The 14,064-nt window shown below is 36.8% G+C and overlaps 1 protein-coding gene across 3 annotated transcripts in view; it reads left to right on the forward strand.

The window, feature by feature from the left end:
* The window catches only part of SIPA1L1 (signal induced proliferation associated 1 like 1), a 199,426-nt gene that overhangs the window by 63,574 nt on the left and 121,788 nt on the right, over window positions 1–14,064 (forward strand). For all 3 annotated transcript variants that reach the window (XM_021543125.3, XM_021543123.3, XM_021543124.3), the window contains exon 3: window positions 1,347–1,444. The gene's annotated coding sequence lies outside the window, so the exon portion shown is untranslated. The remainder of the gene's footprint in view (window positions 1–1,346; window positions 1,445–14,064) is intronic.

The following is a 14,064-nucleotide window of genomic DNA, read 5'->3' on the forward strand; positions in this document are numbered from 1 at the left end:
TGCACTGCATTATTTTTTTTGTGTACTGCAGCTCTTTTGCTGATGCTTCTCATTTCACCAAAGTCTTAATTTTACACAATATTTTGTAAATAAGCCTAAATTTAACTTGCAATAAAAAAATCTCTCAGCTGTATTTTTAATGGCTCAAAAAAGATAGCAGTAATTATTTTCTTGAGTTCTGTTGATAACACTATTTGGCATTTCTTAAAGAATTTTTGTTGATTATAGTGTTATTGCCACCAGGTAGGTAATTCCAAGTTTATAAAACTCTGTCAAGGAGTACCTTTGGGAGAGTAGCAACAGGTGACTTAAAATTTGCTTATCAACCTATCAGATTTCAGCAACAATTATTGCATATAGCCCTTTTACCATGGTTGATGTGCAGTTTGTGCTGCCATTGCAGCTGAAAGGAATCCTCCTTCTCTGCTTCTCCTGTCTGGTACCTTTTCTGTGTCATGGCAGCACAGGTGCTCATGTTGCTGTGCAGTGAACTGGACTGGGGAAAACCAGGCTGGAGAAGAATCTAGGTGTTTTTCTTTAGACTCCTTTACTTAGAGCTGGATTTTAATCTCTCTTTGAGATGATTCATTGTACATCTTCTCTAACACGTGAGCTTGGTGGGAGTAGAGTAGGACAAAAATTCCTTGGCAGTATGTGCGCTGCCTCCAGCTTGTGCCTCTGCGGAGTTCTCGGGACTGCAGCAGAAATCTCCATGGTTACATCTGTTTGCCTGGTCTAATTTTAGAGGACTCATATCATCTAGAGATGCAAGCCTTTTGTAGCAATAGACAGAGGTCAGATGTTAGAGTAATTCTGAAAAAATACAGATTATAATACAGGACCTGGTAAATAGGAAGGACCAGCTTTGAAACCTTTAAATTTCCTTCTACACTTGGAGACTTTTTAGGGTGCTGCAGCTAGTGGCTTAGATAAAAACTCCTGCTCTCCCTTCTTTTTGGTATGTGTTACAGACTTTATGTTGAGCAGTGAGGGGAAAAAAAGTGGGCCACAGCACTGCTAAATGTCCCCTTTCTTTCAGGCATTGCCAAATGTGTGTTTAATCTCTAAATGCTTGGCAGAATGTGTTCTGGAAGAAAATAGCAATTCAGAGAAGGGGTGATAAAAGAAGGGTTGGGATTGTTATAGTGAGAAAATTATCATACAGGCTTACTCAGATGTGTAAGTTATGTGCAAAAAATCAATAGATTCAGTTTTATATGCCTTCATTGTTGCTTCTGGCTTCTCACAAGCACAATTTTCAGAATACCCTTTACCTTTTGAAAAGTATTTCATTTGATTGCTTTCTATTCAAATTTTGTTCATGCCTATGACCTTTTTGCTTCTAGGTTTCACTGTGGTATGATTCATCAGAAGTAGATTGTGACGTTCACTGGGAGTTTTTTGCTGAAGCTGCATGTGTCTCCTTTCTCAGGAATTTGGACAGGTAAGAGTGTATATCCTACTTTTTGTACCTTTTGAACTTTTGGAGTAATGCCAGTTGTCACAAACTGAGTGTTGTTTGCTGATATTGTGTAATGTTTCATGCAGTGTGTAAGGGGTGGTCTCCAGCAGGATGGTTTACCCGCATAGGCTGGCTGCCACAGAGTGCCAGACTGTATCCCAGGCTGTTAGCTTCCTCTATACATCAGTGTTTTTCCAGGAAGGACATGCAAGGGAACTAGATGGCTATTCCCTCCCCCCTCTTTCTACCAGATATGTGTAGAAGAGTTTGCTAAAGCAGGTTGGACTGTGTTCAGGCTGTGACAGAATGCCTACTTTTGTCACATTTTCTGAAACAGAGCAGTTCTTGTAGGTGGTTTCTTTCAACCCACTTGTGAAACTAAACTCATGTTGTAAGGAAGAAAAGGATGATTCTTCTGGATGTGTCTGATCCTTGAAAAAGACTGGGCTTTAGTACATGATCTGTCCTTTTACAGAGTAACATAATTAATTAGAATGTGAAATGGATGCAACAAGTGAGAGGTGCTGCAGTTTTGCCCATGCAGCCTTGCCCTCTGTCTTGTACCAGGATGCAAGTCCTTGACAGGTGTGTGTAATGACCTGGTTCAAGATGGTATATGAAGAAGGTTGGAAAATTGCAGCGTGTGGGTTTGGGGTGTGGAAGGATGAGAGATGAGGAGCAGTGGTGTTGGTTTTGCGAAGATGGGTGGGGTTGGATTTGTTTTTGGATGGATCAGCTTCCTGAATTAACTCAACAGGTTGTGCAAGCTGTACTGTTGCCTAGAGGGAGGTGACCAGAATTTGCTATGGACTGCAGGGAGAACAAAATTGGAGATCTCAATTAAGATTAGTTGAAGCAGATTTGCAACAAGGCAGTAAAAACATAACTCCCTCCACTGAACATGTTTTAATCACGTGCTTATTAACACACAGTGAAACCTCTAGGTATAGGATATGCAAAGGAAGTCCAGTCTGGAAATAACAATGTAAAAACATTGCTGCCAAAGGAAAAACCCTGCCATGTAACATTGGTTCATCAGTTTGTTGGATGTCAAAACAAACAAATATGTTTCTTATGTGAGAGAATCTGCCCTGTAGTTGTTGCAGTTGCCTTGAAGGATGTTGTTATATCAAAAGTGTCAGTGTAAAACTTTCCTTCTGAAACATTGTCAGCATAAGCTCATCGTGTTGGCAGAGATTTAGCTTCTGAGGTTTGACTTCTGGTACTGATAAAGCCTTTCCTTCAGAGGACATATATACTGGAAACAAATGTATTTGTTCACAGAACTAGCAGAGCCCTTGGAAAAGGCTGTTTTAATTGTCTTTTCCCTTGAGTAATTTTACCTTTTCATTTGGCATCATCTTTAGTGTTGATTTTTATACACAATCATTATTGGTTTTTTTTTTATATATAGCTCTCAAAGTTACCACAGAGGAGAAAATTGTGTCCATGTCTTTCTCAACATACAGAAGTTTGTTTTATAAAGTTTGTGGTTCTAAGAGGCTATTTAGAATCATGATACTGGTGTACACTATAGTGGGGCATAGACAGTGAAAAAGGGCTGTCTTGAGTTATGAAGAGCAGTCTTAGTAGTTTAACTTACTGCTGTAAAGTAAATGAGTACTTTTCCCCCCTACTTTGTTTGGATTCCACAGTCCAGGGTTCTTGTCGCATACTTTCTGTAAAGAATGAGATAAGCTTCATTTTGGCAGTGGTGTTACCATGTTACTTCACTGAAACATTGAAGCTGATCAATTCCTTTTTAATATAAATATACAATTTTTTGTTCAAAGTGGAAATTTTTCTCAGTGGAATTTTAATAATTTTTAAATTCCAGCCTGTAGCAAACATAGTAATACAAAATTATACTTAAAACCCAATTTATTTCCTCAGTAACAGCTCTGGTTACTGGTTGTTTATGAAGGTGTAGGCTCATGGTCCTATAAACCCAGTCTTATTTACTGAAATTCTTGAGCAGGTTTTACAGTTGGGAGTTGAACATAACTATATTAACAAGCAGCTTTTTTTAGGAATAGTATCACACTCCAATAAAGCTGATATTTGCTTATTTCAAATAAAGAATCTTAATTTGATTTGTAAGAATATTTAGGTGCAAAACATTCAGCAGAATAAACTTAGTTTTGTTAATTCCCCACATACTTCTGTAGATACTGGCAGACTAAAACTTGTAAAATTCTCCATGAAACTTAACTTCAGACTGCTTATTTGACCTGAACTTAAAATGAAGAAGAGGACTGTGGGGAGGGAAGAGGAAGAGATGGCCACTGTGTGCAAGTGGCTGATATTGACCTTAAGTTATATATTGTTGGTTTTATTTGTACTATTCTTTTCCTGTTGACAGGTTGAAGTCCTGTGGCTTCGTTTGTTCACTAGTAAAAAAGCCTTATTGGGTGGGGTTGAGATGGAAAAGGCTTTGCTTCAGTCATTCTTGCTTTTTCTCAGGGATGTGTTTAAGAGTACATAGTGCTGTTTTCCCTGCAAAGGAAGGCAGGAGCTACTTGGGTACCGTTTGTCTGAATGGCTGGGAGGAGAGTTATACAGAATTGTCTTCCTTCCTTACATTTTGCAGGTTTTATTTTTTTTTCCAGTGATTTCCCCAAGGTTTAATTGGTGATTATACAAAGGATTTCTGTTATTAGGACTGTGTAGGTTTGTAGTTCAAGTTCCTTCCCTGAGGAGTCTGAAGAAAGTTAGGAAGAACACATGCAATTAGTGCTTACAGTTTTAGCCTATTTGTAAAGAAAGGAGGGTGTTCCTTCAGGAGTGCACATATATATTTCAAATGCATGTACCTGTGCACACATTCACCTATGAGTCAAAGGAAATTGATGTATTGGATGCATGCATGTTCCCAAGTTAGTGATTGCCTTGTGCAATGTATTTGTACTGTGGTATTGCAATGATATCTACAGTATTATGTTTAAATGGAAAAGAAATAGAAAGTGCTTATCCTATTTTTATGTTCTTTTATGTTTAAAAACAGTGTGATAAATTAGTAGAAGTTGGTATGTGATAGTTGACAGATTAATGTATTTGAGAACTGGTGAATTGCAGTAAGATCCTTCAGCAAAATAGGATAATATTCTTAATATGTTCATTTTAATAGGGAATAGGTGTTCCTAATAAAAGTTTCACCTTCATTTCATTGTGTATGAGACTGAAAGAGTTGGATATTCAGAAGGTAAGTGTATATGAGTGAATCAAGAGAGGAAAGCCTGGATTCCATTAATTTTTGGCTATCTCTAAGTTGGTGAGGATTTTATGCTGTGACATCTTTTTTCTTACTTCAAAATGATTATTTAATAGTATGGATTGTAGTGATCCATACTCTCTTCTGTTGCAGGCACCTGTTGAATAGGCAGGCCAAGAATGAGGCATGCCATGTCTGCAGACTTCCTGATTTCAGAATGGTTAGGCACACCCAAGTTAGCATTAATCTGCCTAGCCTGGATTTAAAATGATTGCAAGGATTTAACAGCACGGATTTTAGTATAGCCTGTTTGAGGCTGACTAGAAGTCTGGGTGCTTAATCATTGCAATCCTGTGCCCTGGAAATTGAGGGTTTTGTAAAACCGAGTTCTGTAGCTCGTATAAATGTGGAGAGCTGTTGGTAGATTAAATACATACATTATTCTATGAATTTTTCGTAGCTCTCCCCTTAAGGTGGTAGTAGTGTAACTTAGAACTATTAAGTATGTACTTAGTACTTTATATGATTACAGATGTATATGGAGTAATAAACAAGATGTTTTCTGTTTATTAAACAGGAAAGCAGCTGATTCTGCTATATTAACATTTTATGGGACTGGCTGGTGAAGAATGAGTAATTGTTGTGTTTTGATTTTTAGGCATTGTTAAGTTTGCACATTGCTAAAGTATGTTGTGCTGTGCTCCTTAAACTTGAATAGTAGTACAATTTTTGTAGTACAATATTTTCATTGTTTCAGGTGAATAATAAGAAGTGGCAATTAAATAAATCTGAGGCATTGAACAGATGTGAAATTTGTGAATTCCACAGACGTGGAAGCATAAGAACCCCCCCCCACTAAGTTTATGTACTGAATAAAACACCAAAACCCAGCAAAGAAAAAACCAAAATAATAAAAACCAACAAAAATAAATAGTCCCTCTCCCCCCCACCAAAAAAAAAAACAAAACAAAACAAAAAAAAAACCCAAAAAACCCCACAACCAAAGAAGCAACAAACAAAAACTAGCAAACCCCTGGCAGAAGAGACAACAGAGCAGCAAAATTTGGACTACTATTGTTACTCCCTGCTTTTTTTACCTGTAGAAAACAAAATACTTTATTCCTTTATAAAATGTTTTGAGAACACATGGAACTTCTACTACTACAATTGCACTGACCATGAGATTTCCGAAATTCATGCTTCAGAAGAGATGCATCAGCTTGAAATACAGCATTTCTGTAGAAAGCTTCAAAGACAATGTTTCTGGCAATTCAGAGATGAACAATTCTTAAATTATTTCATCTACCTAAAAGCAAAAGGTGTCCATTCACTTGGTAGTCCTTTTAGAACTCTCCTTGTTTGAATTCCTTCCTTCTCTTGGTCTCTCCCTTTTTAATAGGCATTTTATTTTTTTTTCTTCAGGTTTCAGTACCCTTCTTGAGCTGTAAAACCGAATTTCTCTGTGCCAGACAAAATAAAAGAACTGCTTTTCTCTTTTAATTGGTATTCTCTTGTTTAAATATTAGTGGCTTAATATTGGCCACAGCTACGTGTTTCAAGTTTTCTATTGTGTACATAGATTCAAGGAAGCTGACTAGTAAATTGGAGTGATGCTCGGAGCTGTCACCTGTGACGATCAGAATTCACACTTTCCACTTGAGATCAGAGAAGATAGGCTTGCTTTTCAGCCTAATTGTATTCACTGCTTATACATAATGCAAACCCACAACTTAACTCTGCTCCATTTGATGAAAGATAAAGATCAGTGCCTACTAGACAGTGTGATGCTAGCTTTACAGATCCCATCAGCATCAGGCATTAGTCATGTTTTTTTATGTATAAAACATAGCATGCATGTCTGTACACATCATAATGGAAATGTAGTGTTTTAGCATAGAATACCAGGTTGGAAGGGACCTCAAGGATTATCTGGGCCAATCTTTCTTGGCAAATGCACAACTCTATGGACACAATGACCCAGCACTCTGTCCTTCCAAATCTTAAAAGTGTTTGATGTTGGGAAATCCACTACTTTTCTAGGGAGATTATTCCAATAGCTGGTGGTTCTCAGTGTGAAAAATTTCCCCCATGTCTAATTGGAATCTCCCCAGGAGTGACTTGTGCCCATTGCCCATTGTCTTTTCCATGTGACTTCTTGGAAGAAGGGAGCTTCAGTTGTCTTTGTAGCAGTAATAGTGATGCAATTAATAAGTAGTGCATCCTAATAATCTTGTGTGTGGATTTTATAGCATGTTGATCTCTTTAGTCTTATGCCCTGTATATGTAGATGAACTTGCCATCAGTCACTAGTTAATTCCATCAGTTCCTTGTGTACAGACTTGGTAGTAATACACAGCTTTTTAGTACCTCAAAGCTATATCATTTATTGCATTGACCTTTAATACCACTAATACATCTTTTCACTGAGTCTTTTACAGCTTATAGTTTTTTTAAAAAAACAAAGGAAGTTTTCAATTTTCTAATTCATTGGAGTAGTTGAAAAATCAGCTTTGGCTTTATGCATTGCATATTTACAGAAGCTTTATATGTTTGAGCTGCAGTGTCTCTGATACCTGCTCATCTGCAATAGAAAATGAAAGGAGAAGAAGCAAGGTTTGTCATTAAATCTCATCAAGTTACATTTTTGCATCTATATATGTATATTAGAAAACATTCAAGAGGAGATGTTTCTCTAAACTGGCAAGTGTAGGGTGGCAAACATTTTTAAAGTTGAGGAATTGCCTAGATAGAATTAAATTGGGATGTGGCATGGTGGATTTTTTGGGTTAATTGCTGTTGGTATTTTGTGTGTGTGTGCATGCAAACCTTCAGAGATCGTGTGGGAATGGTCCTCTCCTTTAGCCACATCAGTGTCCCCTAGTTTGTGATGCTCAGTGTTGGGATGTGTCAGGTGGCCAAGGCTGACCTAGAGCATGCTGGCCTGGCCAGCTGTAGTTCCTTCATTCCACCTGCACACAAAAGAAAGGCAGGAAAGCTGTTTCTTATCTGGTTGTTCAGCGCAGCTGTTTACTTTGTCGTACATGCTTGCAAGTGTTCGGATGCTTCTGGTTGTGTAGCTGTGACACAATAAATGCTGTTTATTTTTTTTCTCCCTTGTTTTGGTATTTTTTTAAAGTTAGCTGTGTCATTATTGGTGTAGCATTACTCTTAAATACCTTGATTTCTTTGTGTGATAGTGATACCTTAGGGAAGCAGCCACAGTTGTTCTTGCTTTCTCTTGTTGCTGTGTTCTTGGTAATGTGTTTGTAAAGCCTGCAGACCAGAGGTGCAGTAAACTTGTATGTCTGTGTGGTAGTATAGGTATAATTTTTCAGGTGATGAGGAAGCACTGAATAATCATTGTTTAATATAATCTTTGTGTTATTTCTTGTTCTGTTTTCTTACTGTGCTCTTTCCTTTATTTTCTCTACTACTTTTCAGCATTTATTTTCTGCAGCATATCTTTCACTTTTTAATCCCCTTTTTCTCCCTTCTGATGCTTAGGTTAGAGCTCTTTGCAAAAGTTTGCTGAGGAGAAAGGTTGAAGTTGAGAACCAGAGCACTGTTCCCTCCTCTGAGAAGGGAAAACTGCTTTAGTCACTCTTCTCTGAAATAAGTTGCTCTTGAGAGGAGGTTGTGTGGAAAAAAGATGAACTGCAAAATTAAACTGCTAAAGCCTGAGGACTTTACTGCCTGGGATTAATTTAGAATCAAAGCTTATAATATTTTCTTAAACATTTACAAGCTTAGCTGTGCCGGAGTAGAAGGGGACAGACGTGTACCTTGGAGATCTTTGCTCCTCGTGTCTGTTCTTGACTATAAAAGGGAAGCAGAGGTACATTTGGTTAGACTGAAAACTTGAGAGAGAGAAGAGCAGGTAAATGCAGTGGCTATTTAATATTTTTGCTGTGGAGTTAAGTTGTAAGATAACTGCTCTTTCTGGGATTATTCTGCAAAGCAGTTGTCATTTTTTCGTTACGGAAGGTTAATCTGGGGTTTTTAGCTTTGCTTTTATTAAAATGGCTTGGATATAGAAGGACATGTTGAGGCTCCTGACCATCTTCAGAGAGACTACAAAGGTATTTCGAAGAGCTGGTTAAATATTTGGACAACATGGGTGGATTTTCTCATACATGGAAATTTAACTGTTGTCCTTCATCCAGAAATCCAGTTAGTTTACTCTGTCAAATCAAAGTTCCCTCTCCACAAGTGTGTTGCATCTGGCAGAGCACAGCAACAGATGTAAATGGAGGAAGATAGGATGGATTTGTAGCTGTAGACTTAATGTCATCTATCTCAGGACTTTGTGAATCAGGAAATCCATTACCTTTTGGTCTTTGTTGCCTTTCACTTACACTTCCTTATTCTGCAAGAGCTTTTTTTAATTGGGAAGAGCAGAATTGCATGTGGTAGTGATGGTAGAAGTCTTACATGGTGATGTGGTAGTGAACGAGTGTTCTTTTCAGAATAATTGCTAATGCTGTCAATGTGTGGGTGTTGGTTTTGTGTTGTTGGGTTTTTCTTTATTGTGAGTGTTGGGGTATGATTTGATGGATACAAATATCTTCCTAGTTTTCAATATAAAGAATTCTATAATGAATTGAGAAATACCAGGTAGTATTTTAATGTTTTTTTTTTTTTTTTTAATTTGATTATCTGTTTGGTACAGTCACCTAACCATGGGTGCTTCAGAGCTGGAAGGCATTGCAGTGTGTAAAACATTGCAGAGTTTGGGCTCCTGTAGTCATGATTAGGGCCTAAGCTTACTCCAGATCAATAATACCTCTACTGACATGTCCAGAGGTGTGCCTGCTGCATTTTTGTTACCTATGTCAACTGTTACTTCATGTTCACCAACAAATATAGCTCTTAATTTTTTCTAGGATAGTTGTACAGTTACATATCTTGAGTCCAGAGGGGACTCCAGAGAATAAACTAAGTGGTCTCGGTGCTCTAAGGACACTTCTGGAGTTGTTAATTTACAGAGCAAAGAGGATTGTGGCTGACCTTCTTCTAATGTATTTATATAATCAGGATTTAAGCTGTTTTCTAATTTTGCCTATTAAATGAAAACAGATTTAGCCTTTCCCTTGAATTAATAGATTCTGAAGCAAATCAATGTAGAAAACCTTTAGAGACCCTTTAGAGTTTTACTGTGCATGTGGGAAATTGCAAGAGTGTATTGCTACATACTTTGAAGTTTTGGTATGGAAAGGGTCAACAAACATGGCCATTATACAAAATCTGAGGGTGCTGCAGGAGGTGTTTGCTCTTTTGCAACCAAAGGACTAGTGTTACTGGTTTTTCCTGACAGATTTTTTTTTTTGTGTGTCCAGAATTCTATTACGAGAGAAATGGAAGTTTTCTTGTCCTTTGGTAAGCTGTCAAGAACTGACATTTTTGTCTTCCCTTTTTCAAATAAAACCAATCCTTGAGGCTGAGGCTTGGGTTTGGTACTCCAGCTGTGAGCCTTATAGAGACTGCTGCATGTTCTGTCATCTCAACTGAAACACAATTTACCTATAAAATAATTTTAGTCTGTTAATACCTGTGCAGGGGTTGTGCTTTTGTTCTAAATTGACTGGTGAGGTGTTAGAACAATGCATCTTGCTTGGCATTTGGATTATTGGTGCAACTTGGGATCATCCTGATCATGACAGATATGAATTCAAAAATACCATTCTTTAATGCTTTTATGACTGGACAAATCAGCTGATATAAACAGTTTTCATATTTTTCTTATTTAATCTGTATTTGATTGCTTTTTTGCAGTTAACTTTGTGGCTTACAGTACTAGTTTAGTGTAGCACCATGCCTGCCATTTTCATTTGGTGCTTGAAAAATAGTGTTTGTACAGTAAGTACTACTGACAAGGAATTACACAACTATATTGAAATGCTTTTAGTAGTAAGTAGTACAAAAAATCAGAAACAGCTATGTCAAAATGTGTTTGTACTTTGTGGTAGAGGAGCATACATGAGTGCATAGGGTTTTATTTTGAGTTTCATAGGAACAAAATTTAAAATATATTAAAGCAGCATAGAGGGCATAGAGACATTACTTTTTCTCTTGCTCAAAATAATGTATTTCATATTATACTAGACAAGTAGTCATTTGGAGAAATCTTTTGCCTGGTTTGAGCAGCTGAAAAGCTCCTTTATATCGCTAATGTTTAATGGATTTTTTTATCAACAACTAGATTTAGTAATTATTTTCTTTAGTCCCTTTTATTAGTCTGAGGTGTTTTGCAGTATATGTTCTAATGCATGACTTATATTGGTAAGAGTATACAGAATAATGACAGTTCTAGCAAGATCAGGCAAGAGCAGGATTAACCTCAGAATAATTTGCCTTTATTGTAACAGTACAATCAATATAAAATGTAACACATAGACCAATATTTTGTGCTTTTCATATAGACTAGATGGTGCTTTCTTGTATTTGAATAGGTACACACTTATAAATCCAGTAACAAACTTAACTTTTTTTCCCCCATAAATCGTCTAATGTAAAATTATCTTTATTCTAATAAAATACATCCAAAAAGAAGCTTGACTATCTCCTACCCCCATCCCAAAAACAAAAAGCAAGCCTAAGTTCTAGGGTGTTTTATGTGTGGTGATCTGAGGCCACTGGCTAATGTTTTCAAGACTGAAAACCCTCAAAATTATGTAGAGTTTATTTTCTGGACTTCAGTAGATGTTTAGATAGCTGTTTATTCTCTAATACAATGTTTTCTGGTTTGTTTTGTGGTTGAGAGAGGATTATTAAAGATATACCTAATATGTAGAAATTCTGTTGTCTAAAAACAGAAGTGCTAGGCTAAGAGCCATGACCTTTACATTTGCTGATTTGCCACAGATTAATAATACTACTGTCTCTTTTAATCACTGGGATGTCTACTTAAAGTACTGCTTTGCCTTTTGGAGGCACAGGGGCTTCACAGATTTCTTTATCATACCTGGGAGTTGGCAGTTGTGAAGACTTGTTGGACAGTAAGATGAGTGTTGCTATAGTTAAGAGCTCACAACTGTTTGTTCCATCTCACAAGTTCCCAAACAATAACAAAATGTAGGAGCAAATAGTTTTGGGAATTGTTTCCTGATGGGAAATGTAATGTTAGGAGAGAGATCAGCCTTCTGTAAGGCAATGGTAAAATCATTGCTATTCCCTCTTTTCAATAGCATTTATCTCCCTTTTGTTGTAATGGTGCTGCCCTGTTCAGGTGGATATAATAATCAGTGGAGCTAACTTGTTTTACTATTATTGTGGTGTTTTAGATTTTTGTCTAATTTGTTTGCCAGACTCTTCGTTTTCTTTCTAAATGCAAATGTAAGATTTGCTTTTAAAGCTTTACAAATCTGCCATACATCCAGATAGATAATTGGAATGTTTTGAGTTCTGTTTATGAAAATGGAGGCTTGTGCATCTGAAAACACTGCCTTTTGCCCATAGTATCAGAGAAATAGCACCTTTTTTTTGCACATAGGCCAGTGGTTGCCTTCTTTCCTGTTGCAGTACTGCAGTACTCTTTCTGTAGGTGGAGGAGTTTTGTGTTCCTTATCATGAGTGACTGTTGGACCCAGGCCTCACTGTCTGGTTTCACAGATGTTTTGGAATAGCCCTGGAGGTGTAATCAAAGTCTTGTTCTGTCCTTCAGCAAATATTTTCACATGATATGTAAGGAGTCTTGGGTTTTCAGACAGCTTTTTTATGTTATTCTGGCTTTTAGATCTCTAAACTAGTAAATATGCACATGTATTTTTAAAGGAAAAGGGGAATACTGCCTGTTTGTGGATTTCTGGCTGCTGTAAGTGTGTGTGCTTGCCACTCAGTTTCAATACATGGATTCATAGAAATTAATGTGTATAATGTACTGTTCTTAAATTTCTGGCAGACAAGAATGTTGCTGAAGGCATTGGCATGGTGGTCATCTAAAATCTAAACAAGAGTTCTGGAAGTCTGAATTTTTGAAAAGCCTGAAAGATGGTGTCATATTTTGGTATGGACTGTTGACACTCCAGCTAATAATTGCTTGAAATCTGTCTGAGATAAATACATACTAGATTTTTATCAAGTATGAGTTAGAATTTTACTGCTTGTTCACAGGACAGCTGAAAAATAAAACCAAAGCTAAAATACACATGACAGAGCCAAAATAAGTGTGTGCATATACAACTGTTGGTAAAGTCTAAATTGTTTTATATTAATGGTGTAAACACAGGGTATGATAACCAGCTAGAGTCAAAACGCAACTGCTGTCTAGAAGGAAAAAATCCTCACATTGAACCTTCTTTTAAATTTTAACTTCATTAAAAATGAATTGCAAAGTGTGAATTGCCAAGTAGAATTACTACAAATATTAGTAGTACCGTCGAGCAGAAAATCTATTCTATTTTAAAAATTCCATGTTAATTTTACAAGAAGACCAAGAAAAGAGGAAACTGAAATTGGAAGGAATTTTTCTATTAGTGGAGGGAAAGGTGAAGGGGAGGGGGAATCTTTTCATGTGCATTGTCATCTAAAATAAGTCATATAAATGAGTTCATACCTTAGGGCTGCTTCGTTAAATTTGCTGTAGGTAAGATATCCCTTGGAAAGTTAAATAACTATATTAAGAAGAGGAAGGATTTTTTCTTCCATTTATCAGTCTCTTTTTAATAATCTTAGAACTAGATTTTTAGGATTTGTTCTTAGAATACACAAGAATGATGTATGTGATATTTCAATGCTAGGACAGTGGTGTTGATGAGTCTTGAAACAGCTTAACCTTGTGCTCAGTAGTCTTAATCATCTTCTCAAATTGTATTTTGCTTTCAAGATGAATATCAGGTTTGACTCTTTAGTCTGTGATCCTGTACAGTTTCTCTTTTCTGCTTTATTACTCTTAATATGACTACTTCTGCATACATATAGGTGTTTAATTTCATGATCTTTTTCAGAGTTACGGTATTTGGTTTTGCTCTCACTTGCATAGATGTTATCAAGTGTGTTTTAGAATCCCTGATTTCTTAAGCTCACTTGGAATCAGGATCATCTTCTTCATACTCCTTGCAACTTCTACCCCCTTTCCCCCTCTCCTCCACTTTCCTAGTTTGGTATCATTTGCAGATTTTTCAAGGGGGCCTGTGTTTGGTCACCAAAATTAATAAACTAAACAAAATTTGCTGCAGGTCAAGTTGTAGCTGCACCAGCCCAAAATCCTTTCTGTTTTGGTTTATTTTTTTTTTTTATTTGGCCATTAGTTTTCTGACAGTGAGTATTCCAGTAGTTACCCTTATCTACACTAATTATTTTGTATTTATACTCTGTTATGTTGAACTTACATAAGCTGCACCTGCTGCTTCAGTAAGACATTTCCCCAAGAGAGAACATGATGCTGTTTTGAGGC

The sequence above is a fragment of the Lonchura striata genome, chromosome 6 (assembly GCF_046129695.1).
Source record: "Lonchura striata isolate bLonStr1 chromosome 6, bLonStr1.mat, whole genome shotgun sequence".
Taxonomy (NCBI): domain Eukaryota; kingdom Metazoa; phylum Chordata; class Aves; order Passeriformes; family Estrildidae; genus Lonchura; species Lonchura striata.